The sequence below is a fragment of the Phasianus colchicus genome, chromosome 3 (assembly GCF_987193195.1).
Source record: "Phasianus colchicus chromosome 3, bPhaCol1.hap1.1, whole genome shotgun sequence".
In the NCBI taxonomy this organism is placed as follows: Eukaryota; Metazoa; Chordata; class Aves; order Galliformes; family Phasianidae; genus Phasianus; species Phasianus colchicus.
In genome coordinates this window covers 90,963,073-90,981,241 of record NC_143438.1, presented here as the reverse complement: position 1 = coordinate 90,981,241, position 18,169 = coordinate 90,963,073, and the positions used below count along the sequence as shown (strand labels likewise).

General features: G+C 40.4%; 1 protein-coding gene across 4 annotated transcripts in view; it reads left to right on the top strand.

The window, feature by feature from the left end:
* PTK2 (protein tyrosine kinase 2) overlaps positions 1 to 18,169 on the top strand; it is a 192,336-nt gene that overhangs the window by 28,499 nt on the left and 145,668 nt on the right. The window contains exon 3 of one of the 4 annotated variants that reach the window (XM_090138046.1): positions 9,938 to 9,964. The exons of the other annotated variants lie outside the window; for them this stretch is intronic. The gene's annotated coding sequence lies outside the window, so the exon portion shown is untranslated. The remainder of the gene's footprint in view (positions 1 to 9,937; positions 9,965 to 18,169) is intronic. 4 annotated transcript variants of the gene reach the window in all.

The following is an 18,169-nucleotide window of genomic DNA, read 5'->3' as shown; positions in this document are numbered from 1 at the left end:
TTTTTTTCAGTGGGCTTGTGGATATGAGAATCCATTCATCATGTGTGCCAGACTTGGAATGCTGCTATATTAGCAATAAACTGACTTGCTCACTTCACTGGTGCAAGTAATGGCCACACTTGGAAGTCGCTGCAAACGGAATAGGGAAGGTGCACACATGGTGTGTTCTGTCAAGCCCACTAAGGCTCCTGTTTGATCATGCTGGTGCTGAGAACAGACGTGTTGGGGGTTTTCCTTCGACACAACAACAGCGTCTTTGGCGAGTCGCTCTCCGACGGCTACATGACAGAACCAATTAGGGGAAAAAAGCCTGTCTCATGTTGTGCACTGAAATTCTGCTGTCTGCAGCCTTGTTCCTTCACCACCCCCTTTTTTTCTCCTTAATCTAGCTTTCGTCAGCCATCCATTGGTTTCTTTGTCCTGCTGTGTGTATTTTCTTTCAGCGTTTTTCCTGCATGTAGTTCCTCCCCACCTCGCTTGTCATCTTTTTTGCTGTCTTAATTTGTCCTGCATTTCTTTTCCATCTGAAGAACTCTTTAAAAGGTGACAGGAAAGCAGAGCCGAAGCCAGGGAAAAGATCTTTCCCAAATATCTGCCTTGTGCAGGGAGAGAGGAAAGAACAAACAGATCACAAATGCAGCTATCATTAAGCATAGCAAAAAAAATAATGCTTTTGTGTTTTAAATGAATGCATAGAGTGTAGCTCAACCTACTCTTTCCTTTTCCAGATTTTTTTGTTTCTTTTGCACCTAAATTCCTACTTAAGACACACAGGATCTGTTTCTTTTTTGCTTAATTATGTATGTTTGAGTACATATGTTACATAAATGTTTTTCTTGTTAATTCTCATTACCACATTAGCTAGCTACATCTCTGACAAATAATATATTTATTCATCTGGGATGGTTCTTGCAGCTTGAAGAGGTTCCTTGTGACCCAGGTTTTGGAGAATTTTTATTATTAATAGTAATAAAACATAAATAAGTACCTATATATAAATACATGTGTATGTATGAATCATAGAAGGAGTCATGCTTTGTTTGGAGGCATAACGTGGTGCAGTGAAGTAGTCTGAAGCTTTGCAGTCTGTGTTCATGGTAAGAAATGCTAAGAGGTACCGAAACAGCAAGATTCTGTTAAAGGAGCCTTCCTTATGCCTGTGTTGCAAAGATTATTGGAAATTTGTCTAGCATGCTGAACATGCTGTCCTCTCTTCTGTTATTTCAGATGCTGTTAGGATGTAGGCATTTATGGAAGAGTGACTTCAGGCTCTTCCAACTGCAAATGCCCAAGCCATATGCTTGTGGAAATGCCCGTTCATTGTAAAGAGGTGTTCTGTTTTGCTTTGAGAATAAGCTCTAACTGCAGCCAGAACTTTCTCCATCTGTGGTATCACTATTACACTAAATATGCACCAGCATTCTTGTTAAAATCAATTTCATCTTGTGTATTGGAGCAGGCTTCTGTACAGAACAAAACTTCTGTGACTGCTGTCAAATTAATTTTGAATATCTTGCAGTAGTCCCATTGGCATCAGCAAACCATTTTTTTGCTAGGCACGAGGTAAGTTAGTCTGTTAGTCTTCACATGCATGCAGATGCTAACTACATAACAGTCCGTTTTCTGTAGGTACCATATGTGAAGTAGTTGCTTTAATTTTTACTTCTACTTCCCCTCCTGTTGGTTGCATTGTTTCTTCAGCCTTCTTTCATTTGCTTTGAGTGTTCTTAAAGGAAAACTTTTGTAACAATGGAATCAGTGTGTGGGCCATAACCATGGAAACAGCATGATTTTACAGGGGTGGAACATGCAGGGAAATGACTCTCCCAACTTTCTAAGAACTTAAGTCTTATTTAAAAACAAAACAACAACTTATAAAATGCTGTTTCAGTACTTCTTTGTTTTTCTTAACAGTTAAACTTAGGAAACCAAGAAAGCAGGTTTCTCTTGTATTCTTTTCTGGGATTTCTAGCTCTGTTGGAGTTGCTTGTGAGCAACCTTCCAGTCCTGATTGTTGTCTGTAATTTGTGTTTCCTTGGTGCTCGTTCCTGCACCTGTAAAGTTTGTTCCCATTTTGTATTCTGAAGCATCTTCATGCTCAGTGTGCTTAGAGTTCCCGTCGTACTTAGAGCACAAAACACCTATCCTGGCACACAGGAGTAATTTGTATTTTAGCACAGAAGCTATAAAATCCTGTCAGCTTTTGAAGATGTGGGTGATGTGTTGGAACACTGCATATCAGTAGTCCATCATGAGGAATGACAAGGGATCTTTAATGGCAGCAAGCAATGTCAAGACAGATTTTTTTTTTGGTTGTATTTTTTTAATAAAACATTCCAGTAAAGCTATTGCTTTCAAGAGGCACTCTGTAGTACAAATGAGGAGAGCTTGATGTGGACAGAGTATGTGTCTACTCTTGTCCCTAAGGCTTGCCTGAGGGCCTGAATTGGTGGGTTCATAAAATGTCAGAGGATTTCCAGCAGGATTACATGATCACAGATCGCAGTGCTGGAGATGCTCCTGGTACACCTGAGCCACTTGCATACAGTTGTCCCTCCTTAAATATCTTGAGCAGTTTTAGTTTCCTTGGCTTGTTGAGAGCACAACACATTTCCTTTTGCTCTGAACCATTAAAATACTAAGATCATTCTTATAATGTAGCTAACTTACTATTAAAACAGTGTTTCCTGTAGGAGAGAAATCCCTGTAGGTCACTTGTAAAGCTTGTGGGTGTCCAACATCAGCACGGAGTTGTGACAGGGACAGGACCATGACAGACCCTGCTGGGTGACACCAGTGATCCCACAGCCCAGCACTGTGCCCCAGCAGCAACAGAAGGTGCTGTTTAAATACTGTATGTACATCTGGCCCTGCATCCCTCAGCGTCCACTATTGCATCAGAGATACCAGCTGGTGCCTCCCTGCTGAGCCCTTCTCATCTTTCCCTGTTGACCTGCTGGACTCTGTATCTTCTTAAACTTGCTGATGCTACCTACCTCTGTGCCTCCAGTAGCAGGAGCTTCAGGGAGCTCATTGTCCTCCAGCTGGAGCTGATCTCCTGTAGTTTCTTCACATAACTCCTACTACTCTTACTATGAGCAGTGGTGCTGCATTTATTTATTTAGTTTCTTTCTTGTATAGTGAAATCTTTAAGCGCCATGTTTTTCAGTACCCTTCCTAATGACAGGCAGTGTTTCGTAGCTTTTTTTTTTTTTGTAGTTATTGATAGCTACTGCATTTGGTGCTGATGATTATTTCAGGGAAAACAGCAGTGACTTGGACTTCCTCCTACAGTCAGAAGTGCAGAAAGTGCAAGTGGTATGATTTAGGTATTGCTCAGAACATTTTTTCCCTAAATGTGTTATGTCACATCTATGTAGAAGTGCATCTGCTAATTCTTGGTAACTTTTTTTGTGAGGTCCTTTTGCAGTTTCTTCCCACTGGCATGCTATTTGATTTGCCTACGCACAAGAGCTTTCTAGTACTTACGGGCTTGAAGACTTGTTATCAGATCTGTGATGCAAGAAAACAACTCTTGAGAAACCATGTTCCTGCCTTTTAATCCATACCTTTCTTTCCTACAGGCAAAACGGTATTCAGATACTGATTCTGTATTCCCTATAGAATCATTTGAGTTGGAAGGGATCTTTCAAAGGCCATCTAGTCCAACTCCCCTGCAGTGAATGGGAACACCTACAGTTAGGTCAGGTTGTGTAGAGCCAAGTTCAGCCCAACCTTGAATGTCTCCAGGGATGGGACATCCACCACATCTCTGGGCAGCCTGTACCAGTGCTTTACTACCCTCATTGTAAAACACTTTTTTTCTTGTATCCAGTTTAAATTTCCCCTATTTCAGTCTGAAACCATTTCCCCATATTCTTTCCCTGCAAACCCTGCTAAAGAGTCTTGTGCACTTTCTTATAGCTCCCTCCTTTAGATACTCTCAGGTCTTCCCAGAGCCTTTTCCAGGCTGAACAGCCCCACCTCTCCCTTCCTCACAAGGGAGGTGTTCCACCCATTGAATCACTCTTATGCTCTTCTTCTGGATGCACTCCAACAGGTCCGTGCATCTCCTGTACTGAGGACTCCACATCTGGACGCAGTACTCCAGGTGAGGTCTCACCATTGCAGAGAAGAGGGGCAGGATCACCTCCCTCACCCTGCTGGCCAGAATTATTTTGATGCAGCCCAAGATACAGTTGGCCTTCTGGGCTCTGGGCTCATGTCCAGCTTCCTGTCCACCTGTCCTTTTTGACTTTCATTCTCCATCTTGTATTGATAGCGGGGATTGCCATCAATCAGGTGCAAGGCCTTGCACTTGGCCTTGTTATACCTCATGAGGTTCTCCTGGGCCCACTTTCCAGGCCTGTCCAGGTCACTCTGGATGGCATTCTTTCTTAGTATCAACTGAACCACTCAGTGTGGTGTCATCTGTGAACCTGCTGAGGGTGTGCTTGTTTCCACTGTGTGGATGTTGTGTAAATGAACCTGAAGTTTTCAGGTGTGTACTCTTCTAATTGAGGTGAAGGAAAATGCAAGTGGGTTACATGGCATCTTGATGAGAATTTGGATTGTTTTCTGAAGTCAGTAAGTAGTGTTTAACAGCCATAAGCCAAGTGATTTAGGTGGAGTGTTTCCTTCAGCAGCAGAGGGGAAATTGTTACTGGAAACTCTTGAAAAGGCTTCTGTAGATGCTGTAAACTAAGGAGACCAAACATTGCTTTTGTTTTTGAATCACAGTGGGTGGGAAGCAGAAGGCAGGTATAAACAGAAGGCTGGGGGCAGCGAGATGAATGCCACAGTTAATTAGGTACTGCTTTGTCAGTTATGGAAATAAACACAAACTGATTGTGTTCCCAAGGCACGGGATGACTTCACTGACTTGTGTTGCAATAATAGAATACTTCGCTCATGCATTTTTAAAGACCTCCACAAGATATGATGGTGATCGTACTGCAAATGTATTTAGGACCTGTTTTGTCATGCATACACACAATTAATTTTGTATTGTATTTGGGATTCAGAGACAACAGCTTGCAGTGACATTAATAACTGGTAAAACAGGCCTTCTCAAAATGTAATACAGAACATGCACACTTCTTGAGGAGGGTCTGATAGCAACTCATTCTTGGCTGTTTCCTCATTAACCTTTTCAAAAGATGTAGATGAAAGCGTTAAATCCTTACTGCTGATATTCACAGTTGGAAACAAGGATTTAAGAATAATAAATGTCTGCAGTGCAACCTGGATCTCCTATGAAGTTGGGTTGAAAACAAAAAATGTGTGGGTTTGTACAGTGAACTTGGTCAAGTGATAAAGAATTCTGGCAGGTTTGGTGGATGGGGGATCTGTCCTGTAGTCTTCTCTCTTCCCATCTCACCCACAGCACCAGGTACAAATTGATAGTTCATGGTGAGTATTCACCTGTTACTGTGCCTAAGGCAAGTGCAGTAAGTATGTCAATAGGGGAAAAAACTGAAGCAAGCAAGTGGTATTTTTAGTGCTCTTATGGTTAACTTATGAATACTGCATCAGGCAGTGGTGTCTGTAAAGCACAGAAGCTGCTAAAATTAAAAAAAAAAAAAAAAGTGAAATTGAGGTGTGTAAGGGCGACCAAAAGTTTAGAGAAATGACTCTCTGTATTGTAGTGATGCTCACCTAAAATTGCCTTAATGGGAAATGATATAATGAGGGGCTGTTAACATTCAGCTCTGCAGAATGCTAAATTAGAAGATTAGTTGAGGTTAGAAATAAGGTATGCACTTCTAACAAGAAAGTGAAAATATCTATATACCTATATATATATCTATATATAGAGATATGAACCAGGGGTTACTGTAGATCTTGCATGGAAATTTCATCATATTATAAATGCTATTTAATGGCTTTTCCTTAGAGAGAGTGCTGTCAGAATGAATTAATGGGAGCTCCAAGGTCTTTGGATCGATTGTGGAGAAATTCTTGAGCTTCTCAACAAAAGTTAATTTATAAAGAATAATTTACTAAGTTTATTTTAGGGGTGAGTTTTCAGCCTAGTTGTTTGCTCTTGGGGGAAAGGAGGCAGTTATATCTCTGCTTCATTAAGGAGTAGAGGAGCATCTATCCTCTCATAGCAGGAAGGTTAGCCTCTGAGGCAACTTTGTGCAGGTTTATTCCCACAAAAGCTAGACGCTTGTATTCCTAAATGAATTGGGTACTGGTAGATAAATAGGAAAATCACATTTGCCATCTTCCCAGAGCTTGTGGTCTGAGGCTCCTCATGTGCTGCAAGCCTTTATTCTTTGCTGGAATGAGAGAGCAGTTCCTGAACTGAATATCTGAACTGATTTCAAGGGGGCTCTGCTAGGTTGGAGTCAGTCGCTGCTGCAGTAAGGCAGGATGAAATTTCACATGGTCAGCTCCTTACCACAGCTCTGGAAGGAGATCAGTGCTGCAGCCTGGGAAGGCACTGAGCCTCTGTCCTCAGCCACGGAGCCGTGCTCTCATCTTACTGTGAGGTAAGAACACAGCTCACAAAATATTCCTGCTTTCAGTGATCAGATGTTACTCTTGGAAAGAAGGATGTGAAGTTGTGGCTCCATTTCCAGGAAAACATTTGAGGAGAGTCTGCAATGCATAAGTGCATGGTTTCATAGAAAATAGTTTCAATTTTAATGGAAGATGAGCGTCTTGGTGTGCTGGATATCATAGAAAAGGCTGTTTGGGATTGCATCTGCAAAGCCTGCAGTGAGGAGTGCACTGAGTTGGACTCAGTGATCCTTGTGGGACCATTCCTGCTGTGAATATGCTGTGATCTCAGAAGTAATCACAGTATTCCTTCTTCACAGTCAATTCCTTTCTGCTTTTCAGTAATTTCATGTAGGTAACTCATTTGCTTAGCAAGACTTTTGGGTAATGAACTTGTTTTGTTGCACCTCTTACATTGTTACAGCTTCTTTCCTGTTCTATTTTGGTCATCTGTGTATACTGTGAAAGCAACACTGATTGGAAATGACCTCTTGAGCCCATCTACGTCATCGTCCTGCTGTCTGACTAGGATTAAAATCAGCTTTACTTGGACTATTTTACCTTTCCTGGCAACGTGTAAAGTTTGTTTGCTCATGTTCCCAGCAGCAGGTGTCCCGGAATTCTGACATTCCTGTGAGCTGTACTGCAACAGAGGGACTGCCCTGGCAGCCTTGGTGTGTGGGGCTGTGTTGTGTTTTAGGAGTGCTGCAGAGACGGCCTTGCACTTTTGGAAGTGCTAAATGTAGCTGTGTGAGCTCTGCTACACTGAGTGAGAAATGGGGGAAAGCTGGGAGACCAGAGACTAGAAAAGGGTATTCAAAAAGGAGCAACCTCACTGCATTGCAAAGTCTGCAAGTGTGTAAAAGCAGTGTGAAATTAGTAGCTACCTAAATGCGTGGTCTCAGTTTACTTCTCAGTGAATGAAGTATTTAAGATGTTGCCAGAAGCCACTAATCTGCTTTCAGTGTTAGATGTTGAATGAAAAACCATATTTGGAGAACAAGCTTAAAAAGTTTCAAGCCAGAGAAGACGAGAACTCGCTGGAGAGATAGGATAGACCCAAAGGTAGGAAGGGTCATGAAGCTAACCTCCAAAATTAAGGATGGGGCTCTGTAACTAATAAAAATACATGACATAACAAACATTCACTGTTGTGTTAAATGTACAAACAGACACACAAAACTCCCATAGAATTGGTATTTTTTTTTGCAGTTGTGATGGTATATGTTTCATTTTACGCTACTATGAGTTAATATTTCTGTAGTAGTTGGTGTTTTCCAGAGTTAAGATGCATTAGGCTATAGTGGACCTTGGGCTTAATGGAAATATTTGAAAGATATGATACAAATACCTCGTTAAGTGCGTTCGTGCAATTTTCAGTTGACTGATGAGGCCTTCAAGTTTCAATTTCTTTTCTCCTGCTTGTTTTTAACTCACATGTGTCAACTAATCTTGGAAAACAGTCTCTTGTACTTGGTTATATTGGAGGAATGTGCATTTGCAGGAGGCATACCCTCTCAGAGGTGAAGCATCTCTCCAGTTAATGGACTTACAGAGCTATTTTGCAGCATAACGTGGAAGTACTAAATCATTACAGTTGTTGACTTAAATATAGTAACAGTGCTGATCTTGTAGGTTCCTTTGGCTCGGTCCCACTCTGGTCCTTGGGATCGAGGGAAATGTTAATGCAGCTTTTAGTTTTTCATAGTATATCAAAATTTTGGTGTTTTTTTTTTTTTAAAGGAATTTAGAGATTGCCTTCTATCACAGGAAATTAAATTCAAATAAGGTGTTTTCTACTCTGCAGTTTGATTCTATTTACAAGGGTGGATAGTGATAGGACAAAGGGGAATGGTTTTAAACTGAGACAGGGGCGGTTTAGGTTAGATATTAGGAGGAAGTTTTTCACACAGAGGGTGGTGATGCTCTGGCACAGGTTGCCCAAGGAGGCTGTGGATGCCCCATCCCTGGAGGCATTCAAGGCCAGGCTGGATGTGGCTCTGGGCAGCCTGGTCTGCTGGTTGGTGACCCTGCACATAGCAGGGAGCTTGAAACTAAATGATCACTGTGGTCCTTTTCAACCCAGGCCGTTCTGTGATTCTGGTTTTTCACTCTAGTGCCCTAGGGTGGTTCATCTTCTGTAGGGATAAGCAGGAGTTCAGTCTGAAATACGTGTGGGAAAGACGATCAAACCTGTGTGTAGCAGACTGCAAGGTGCAACACCTCTTTGGATTAATTTAATGTTACAGTTTAATGGTAGCTTGAACATTTCTGCTGCCAGAAGAAAGCTCTGTTCAGTGTACACCAACATGCACTCTATGCAGATGCTTTTGCACGAGGCAGCTTGGGACTCTTCCTTCCAGCACACAACACAGCTCCTTGTCAGGGTTTCTCCTGTCTGAAGGCATTCCTTACCATTCGTCCCAGTTGCTGCACCTGTGGATAAAGATCAGTTTCTGCATGGCTTTTGTACCCAATAAAGGGATTTATTACACAGTCCTGTTGTCCCCTTTTAAGCAAGGAACTACATGGACCCTTTTTCTTAGGCTCAGTTCGGTTTATTATTCATTTTCTTTCTACTTCTTTCTTTTCCCCTACTTGTTTTAATTTCAGATTTCATTAACTCTTGATGTTAATCCACAGTCCTTGACCTCATTAACTTCTAACTTTCTCTTTCTGCGTGCATTTCAGTTTCCTTTTTGAAGCCTGATTGGCACCTTCCATCCTAGTTAGGTTCCCATGTACTGAGTTGACAGGTGTATCAAAATCAGGCAGAAGGAATAGAATGAGTTAGAATGGGCATGATGATGTATTTGTGTGTTTACACTTATACCCTCAAGAAGAATAAACATAATTTTTCTGATGTGATCTATTTAGACTCTGAGACAGTGGTATTGGATAAAGTCAATTGCTACTGGAGGCAGGCTTGATACTTATTACAAAAATGTTCAGCAGCTGTGTTGTGCCTCTCTGTGACAGAGATCCATCTCTTCTAGCATTGCTTCTTGTGTTTCAAACTTGGTCTTCTCTCTGTCAAGGGTTAAGCATAAAGATAAAAAACAATAACATCCTCTTTGTATGCAGAGGCTAAAAACAACCCTGACACACAACTCTGGAACTGTGGAGGTGATAGTAGTGAAATCTCTGTGACTTCACGTTGAATGTTTGCACTGCTGTAATAACTGCCCTTGTTACTTAGTGCTGTAATCTCTACCCTTCAGCTAGGTGAGCAAAAATTTAATCTTGATAATAAACAGAATGAGACAAGTGAAACAGTCTTAATTTACACGTGGCATACTATCAGCTAGCAAATTGCCTAAAATCATGTGCTTTATTAAGCAAATGCAGCCTTGTAGAAAAGCGATTAGGCTAACGTGGTTTTAGAGCTGTTTTTCTTTTTCCTTCTAAATGTGTTTCTTTATTGTTACAGAAATTTCAAGACATTCTTTGCCAGCAGGTAAGTCTTTATGTCTTGATCTGACAGCAAGCAGAACTTGCTTGCAATACAGTAATGTTTTTATATAACCAGAGCCTGGGTTCTTCCTGGCACTGTCATGGTACTTCATCATGTGGGCACCTGGGGTAATGCTGGGGTCAGAACAAAGCCTGTTGATGTGCAGACCTTTTTATATTTAAATGATGGATTTTGACAGGAGGAGGAGGAAACAAATTATTAAATACAAATTGATGCTATTGTAAAACATTAATTATATCACATGCATATTTAAAAGAGCAGAGTGTGTGATAAAGCTGTCAGAAGATAAGCAGAAATATTGGTGATGAATCAGAGGAACAGCCTGCAAGGAGACAGGAGGTTTATGGCTGGGAGGGTGTGGGTTCTTGATTTGTTTGTAATTTCTGCATTAACAAAGATGCTCTAGAACCATCATCACGGTTCACCTGGAGTAAAAGCTGAGCAAGTTTTGCATTGGGTGTTATCAAACCTTCTGCCTTTTATGCTTACTTTATCTTGGTGACTTTCCTTATGGATCCTTTCTTTCGTCGTCTTCCTAAAGTATGCTTCACACCTATCCACAAAGTGGCTTTGGTTGGATAAGTGAACTTCTGAAATGCAGCACTTTGCAGTCATCCTGAATCTGCTCTGGAAGTAGTTGGTGGTTCCCATTTGAATCCAGTGGCTGTTTCAATTAAAAGCTTGACAGCTGATGTGTTGTGCAGTCTTTCCGTGAGAGCTTTCAATGGCTGTTCTGGGACAGAACTGTGCTTGCTTGAATCAGTGAAGAGAACTTTAAATGGGGAACAAGTTGTTTATTTTCAACAGTAAAATTATTTTGGAATGCTGAGGGCAGTTGTCAAGTAGGTGATTACTGGTGGGGTATCTTAGAAGAATGACTGTCTGGTGTTTAGTCAGGCTTGTGGGAAGAGAGCAGATCTTACTTTTCTGAGTTTTCATTTGGGACTTGAAGATTTTGTCTGATACTGTGAGTCTGAGTCACAATGAGATAATTCTTTTCACTTTGTGAAGGGGGGTGTCCTAATTGTACTTGCTAGCATTGAATACTCATAAAGGGCAAATAATTGCCCAAGATTTTGAAATGGTAGCTTCGTTTCTGCCACAAGATAAGGAGGCTTCATATAGGCTAGAAAGGCTGTATGTCAGAATTTGACTGTAGCAGGGATTTGACTTAATCAAAGATAAGCAAATTAAGGAAAGTTGTTTTAGAACATGCTTAAAGTACTGTCAGAAGAATAGAGTGTATGGAAAGGAGTCCCACAAAGGCCTGACTTGTCCTGTGGCGTTACAATGGCTTCATTAATGGCCATGATGATGGACTTAATGTGCTTATTCAATCTACAAGTGACAGCAGTATAAAAAAGGGTTGCAAGCACATTGGATGATGGGATTAAAACTCAACAGAAAGGAGCTGGAGGAATAAGATGAAAGATACAATGCGTTTAAATAAAGATGAGGTTCTGCATTTAGATGGAAAGCTTTAATTGATGTTCTGTCATCAGAACTCATTCTTGCTTATTTCAAGTTTTACGGAACTTTCTTCTGGGTGCCACTTTTAACAGTGGACAATAGATGTCACTAGAAATGCTCCCACTTCTTCCTCCTGCTTTTTTTTTTTTTTTTCAGTATTCAAATTTGGTATCATTATACATTGGAGGAGTTTGCAGTGTTTGAATGCTTTCCAGAAGCAAGGAGAACACTTGAAATGCACTTCATTATAGTGTTGTGCTTGAGGTTGCATTGTATATAAACTTGTTGTGGTCAGTGGTGTACCAAAGTCATCCAGAAAACTTCCTTTTCACTTTGGTTTTATAGCTATCTTCTTGTACAAATGATTGTGTGCAGTTGAATGCATTAGTTGATTGGGCTACTAATCCAATCATTAAATCATTACTAGGGAGTTACCCTGCATTAAGCCGTATCACTACTTTGAAGTCAGTAGGAAACTTGGATGCTTTACTGCCTGTAAATCGGGTCCCTGGGTACGATTGTAGAGTTTCTGGCTTGTAAGCCATTAGGGACTTGGAAGGCCGTGTGTTAAAATACCATCATTTCACAGCCAGACACATCCAAGTGCTCCTGTGTGTATGTGAAGCTGTCCTTGAATGTGAGCATGCTCACAGCATGCCTGGTGGAATGAAAGGCCAGTTTTCTATGGTAAATGCTTTTTAATCTATTAGTGCTGTTGGGATTAAAACCAAGTCTTCTTGGATTTTGTTCCCTTCTGAATTTAAAACAGGTATAGATGTCACTGTTTGTTGCAGGGGAGTTGGACTAGATGACCTTTAAAGGTCCCTTCCAACTCAAAGGATTCTGTGATTCTAGTATTAAAGTGATACAGCAGACAGTTCTTCAGCCTAGCACTTTGTTCCTGATCCCGTAGTGCAAATAAGCATTCATTACTAGAATTGAGAAATAATGAGAACCAAAAATTTGTATTAAAGAACTATCAGATAGCTAGAGAATAGTGAGAAAAAAATATATATATTGTGTTTACAGTCAGAAATATGAAATAGGATCTTAAATAGAGATGTTGTGTCCTGGAAGACCATCTCCTTCAGAGTTAACTCTTGTGAGTTAAGTGTTGTTCTCCTAGCTTGAGGTAATAATTAATAGGAATGAATATCCTTTGTTTGTGTATTTCAGATATTCAGTATGTTTGATGTCCATGTGATGTTTTTGTGTGTTTTCTTTACGTATGGCATATTATTTAGTTTGGCTGTGTGTGTATGAAACCTTTGTTACCTTGAAATATAAAATGGTTTTGGAACTAGTTTATGTTCCATGTGTTTGTTTAGGGCCAGAAAAGAAAGAAACGAAGTGATACATCTTCAACTCTGCTTAAATGTTGCTCAGTCTGAAATAAAAATGCTTCTGCATTCCATTTTTTGTTAGGGTGCTCCTTCCTGCAGAAAGCCTATTAGTTACCCCTTCAGTTAAACCAGATTAATCTCTTGGCACCTTCCGGAGAAACACTGCCTTGAAGCAACCTGCTGCTGCCTTTCCTCTTAGCTGCCAGATATGAGGTGGGTGTTTAATGCTGTGCTATGCATTTAGATCTTCTTTATCCTACATAAACATCAGCTGTGATAAATCTGAACACAGCAACTTGAAATGCAGTGTTGCTTTTCAGACCATAGGAAGAAAAAAAAAATGCAAGGCTACTTTGTGTGTTAAAAGATGGAAAACTAAACATCACTTGAGGAAAAGCCAGATGAAGCTTAGTGGCAAGAACTGACTAACTGACAATATGCAGAACTTCTAAAATGTTCACACTCATTACAGGGAGCAATAAATTCTGCAGCAATTATTCATACAGCTGAGAATGAACTCAGTAATGTTAGTGGAGAACTGTTGTCAGTGTCTCTGTTTAAAGGGAGAAAATGAATTACCAGCTGTGTAGTTGTGGCCTTTTGATTTGTGCTGCAATTTTATACATAAATCTGAGGTGCTATGGATAGTAAGCAGTTCCCTTCAGGACTTCAGGGGAAATGGTTTGAAGTTGAGAAAGGGAAGATTTAGGTTGGATGTCAGGGGGAAGCTCTTTACAGAGGGAGTGGTGAGGTGCTGGAACAGGCTGCCCAGAGAGGTTGTGGATGCCCTGTCCATTCCTGGAGGTGTTCAAAGCCAGGTTGGATGGGGCCCTGGGCAGCCTGGTCTAGTATTAAAAGGGGAGGTTGGTGGCCCTGCATGTGGCAGGGGGGTTGGAGATTCATGATCCTTGAGGTCCCTTCCAACCCTGGCCATTCTGTGATTCTGTAGCTCAGGCAGCACACACTGGCATTCTGTCAAAGGAGACAGCAAGGAGACCTGCTTTACCTGTTTCCTTAAGGATAGTTTACCTTTAGATAAATTGTGTTTTTTTTTCTTAAAGGATCTTAGATAAACTTACCAGGATTCTGCTTCTTATCCAGGAGTACTGCGTTCACTGAATTAAATACAACAGTTATAACTTAAAAGTTAGTTTTTCATATCTGCTGTTTCTATGGTTGTGATTTATTTATGTTTAGAAGAGGTGCTCATACCAATGAAAGAACACAGAATTAGTAATTTTTAGTTGATAAAATGTTAGTGTTGTTAATTCAGAATTAGCAGTCTGTGTGCCTCTCAAAGTTCAGAAGGCATGAGAAGGCTTTTTCTTCTTTTGATGTGACTTCATAGCTTTTTTTTTTTTACCACCCAATGCTGTATTGCAAAACTCCTGCTCCTAATGGATGAGAATTACTGCTCATAAAGCTTAATAAGGAAGCTTTCCTTGCTATTGTATGCAAAATCTTCCTGTTTTAAAACTTTATAGTGTACATTAAACAATCATCTGTGCTTGTAAAATACCATTTTCCTCCCTAATACACCTTGGACACTTGTAAACCAAAACATTTGTCCTTGGTCTGTTGCTGTTAGGTATCTGGTATTTTTGTATTAAATGTTCTAGGGAGATGGGAGAAGACAGCTAAAATATTGAAATTTAAGTGGTTGCAAGCCTTCCTAGTGAGACGTTCTTTGCCTGTTTTGGCTGCTCTTTTGACACTGCCCTCATCTACCCTTTCCTTGCCTCCACCCGTATTTTGTAGCTGGTGTCCACACAATTCAAAAGCACCAGCATATTTTGGATACAGTGATAACTTTCTTATTAGTGAGTCTGGCATGCAATAGAGTTGAGATGCTGAGGTATATTAAATATGACTAAAATCAATGCAACTCAGCATTTCTGTTTCTTTTTTCTTTTAGAAAATGATCTTGTTAATCATCTGTTTGTTCTGGCTAGTCTCTGCCTGGAGTTGCTGACCACAAGCCATTGAGTCCGACAGTCTGGGCAGTTTTCAGTTCATCTTGCTGTTCATTTATTTAGTCAATACTTTCATTTCATCCATAAAGATGTCATGGGAGACAGTGTTGGAAGCCTTTCTGAGGTAAAGGTTAACCATTTCTTGTCCACCAGGCTCCTCCTTTCATGGTAGAATTCCATCAGGTTGGTCAGGAGTGATTTCTCATTCGCATGTCTGTGCTGAATGCTTTTGATTGTCTTTTTATTTCTTGTATGTTTCGGAAATGACCTGTTGCTATTTGGTTCATCACCTCAGGGAGGAAGGTAAGGCTGAGCAGCCTTTAGTTACCGAGATGCTCCTGTTTGCCCTTTTTGGAATTCCACTTGGTATTCACACCTCTAAGAGGATCGCAGCCAGAACCACGTTGGCAATGCCAGTTGTGCAGCCAGTTGTTGACCCACAACATCCATCTATTCTTCCTCAAGCCATTGCTTTTCTCATCAGTATCAGTACAGACAAAAGGATAAATGCCTGCAGTGTCAGCAAGCTAGAGGCAGACTTATAAGTAATTATCATAGCTAAGTTAATGACTTTATTGTTCCATGCTGAAGACATTTCATCAGCATAATGGTGAGTATTAATTTGATAGTGTTTAAAGACAACTGCTCCATTTAAACCGGCTTGAAATGCTACCACAGTCTGGTTTGTTTATTTTGAAATTGGTTTAGAGCATAACTGGATTTGTTATGACTCAGAAAATACAGGACTACATAAGCTTAATTATTTTGCAGCAGAGAGAACCTCCTTCTCTTGTAACAGTATGAGAGGGGCAGAAGGGAAGGTATCTACAGTGACGCATCTGTGAATCTCTTATTAAAAACAAGAGGATGTGCAGTGCTGACGTGGTGTGTTCTGTAAATGTAACTTAGATGCCTCTGAGCACTGCAGGGTTTTACTAAGTGGTAATAAATTCTAGGTGTAGATACACTGAGGTTTTTGAGTGAAATACTATCTGTGTAAGTGCTTACAGAAAGTATTCTTAAACTTTGATATGTGTAGTACTGGCAGCATAAATATGCAGTTTAAGTAGCACTTTCTTCTCTCTTCCACCTGTGCACGGCTGCCAGACTGTGCTTGAAGGTTCTGTTTGGGTCCTGTCTTGCACTGTAAGTGTTACCTATTCTCAGCCTGACATTTACAGCCTGGTGTAGAAAAAATAATTATTGCGATGTAATTGTGTCCTTTAAATAGGTACCTATGGCACTTGAGATAACTGTTCCAGAAATATGCTTGGGGAGTTTTAAACTAATGAGAAGACCTCTGTGATTCCAGACCTAATAATGAATCGTGTGTGAACTCGACTGTAATAATAAAAAGGAACAAAGAAAAATGCTTTATCAGGTGTTTTGTGTATCTACTCTGTAATTGTCAAGCTGTAAGGAATCAAGAGAACTTAGAATGAAGAGCAGTCTCTTTCATTGGAAGGCTACAGCTATTCCTTTGCTCCAGTGACATTCTTGTGTCTTACTTTTGATCACTTAAAACCAGTCTGCAAAATGGTCTCCAGTTGAGAAATTTGCTCTTTGCTCATTGTGTGTATACATACAGGGAGAGACAGAAGAAAAAGATGAGTTAGAAGGTAAAAGGTAAAAAAGCATAGAGAAGAAATTTCAGTATAGAGTATTGAACTTCTGGGATCGAAGTCTGGAGAACTGAGAGTAGTGTGGCACTCCCAGCAATTGGTTTTGTGTGCTCTTATGCTCGAAAAGTGACGCATTTCTAACTTGATTTATGGCACAGTGACATGACTGCGTGAAGAAGTAGGGAATAGGAGTTGATGGCATGAAAATGGAAAGTCCTTCAACTCCTGCGCTGATGTTCCTGTAAATGTTAACAAGGTGGCTTAACTGTCTGATCACTTTAAAAAACAAACAGTGAAACAAACCAGCGGCAGCTCAGCACATTTCTGTATTGCTTCCTGTCCAGCTCCCAAGGTTTTGGGGACGCACAGTTAGGATTGTTCTTGTGTGCTTCTATGGACTCATCTAGAAGTGGAAAAATTCCAGAAGTCAAGGTATGTGATATACAAAGGCACGCTTGTGAGGGCTATTCAAGTGGCATATTTAATTTGGATCTAAAGTAGAATTTTGTCTGGACTGCGCCAAGGTTACAGAAATGTGATGTTTTCCATGTTGCTACAGGAGAGACTATTTTTTGGCCTTGGGGAGCAGCTGTATAACAAATGCTGCTACACTTCTCAGGAGGGAAGGTTCCCTCTCTCTGGTGGAAGAGAAATGGAGCTGGTGCACTGACTGCAGTGGTGACGTTTGCTAAGCCTGACCAAGTACAGCTGGACCTGATTTAAGAAATGCCTGCACTTTTTTTAGGAAACCTTTTAATGGTATTTGTTAAGGAGATGGGAATTTAAGAGATTTTAGGATCTTGTCTTACAGGAGAAAAAACTAAGAGCAGAGCCAGCCTTGTCAGTGGAGGACAGTGAGCCAGTCAGGCATTAGGATATCATGAATGAGGGACTGATGCTTCTTTACAACACAAAACCTTTGGTAGCGGTCACTGAAATTATCTTTTTCTGGATTTGAATGCAGTATGAAAAATAAGAAATTCTGAAAGCTAAAAAACAGACAAAAATTAATAATTATGGTTTATGAGCAGTATCCTGCTTATGCCCGTGCTGCATGTAGCCTTTTGTAAGACTACTCCATAGAAAATACAGTTCCTGCTGATTTCTGTAGTTCTTTCAACTTTCAATTTGCAGTTCTTTCAACTAGCAGAAATTAATCACTGAACAGACCTTTCTTAAACTGCACACCATGTTGCTCTCTTGTCCAGTTATATTCACATCCTAAATCGTAGCATTCTACTGCTGAAGCAACTGAGCAGTGACTTTGTCAGCCTTGGTAAAACTTTCAAGGTGTACTAAGTGGAATTAAGCACAACTATCAGTGTGTTTCAGTGGCACCTGAGGTCTGCTTGGATGAGAACATTGAGGAAACTTGATATACTGTTAAGAATGTTCGTACCTAAGGTGATGGTAGCAGCAAACACAAAGTCAAGGGAGGGTGAGGATGGCAGTATTACTGAAAAAAGGATTCTGGAAATCAAGTTGGAACCTGAGTGTTTAGTTTATATAAACATTAGTTGTTAGAGTGTTTTTTGTTCTGCAAGACTTGAGTTGGGAGCGGCCTGGAATTGTCTCCCAAAATACACATCAGCTTGTTTGAAGTAGAACATTGTGGGCAGGAGGAAAAGCATTACGTGGCTGAACTTTTCTCAAGCTTCGTTATAAGTTAGGCCTACAGTGATCATAAATAAGGCTATATGATGATTCTTGGTGTAAAGCTGCATTTCTCTGCTTTATGAAGTTAACTAATAGTTATTTGTGTAGGTTTGGTATTGTTCT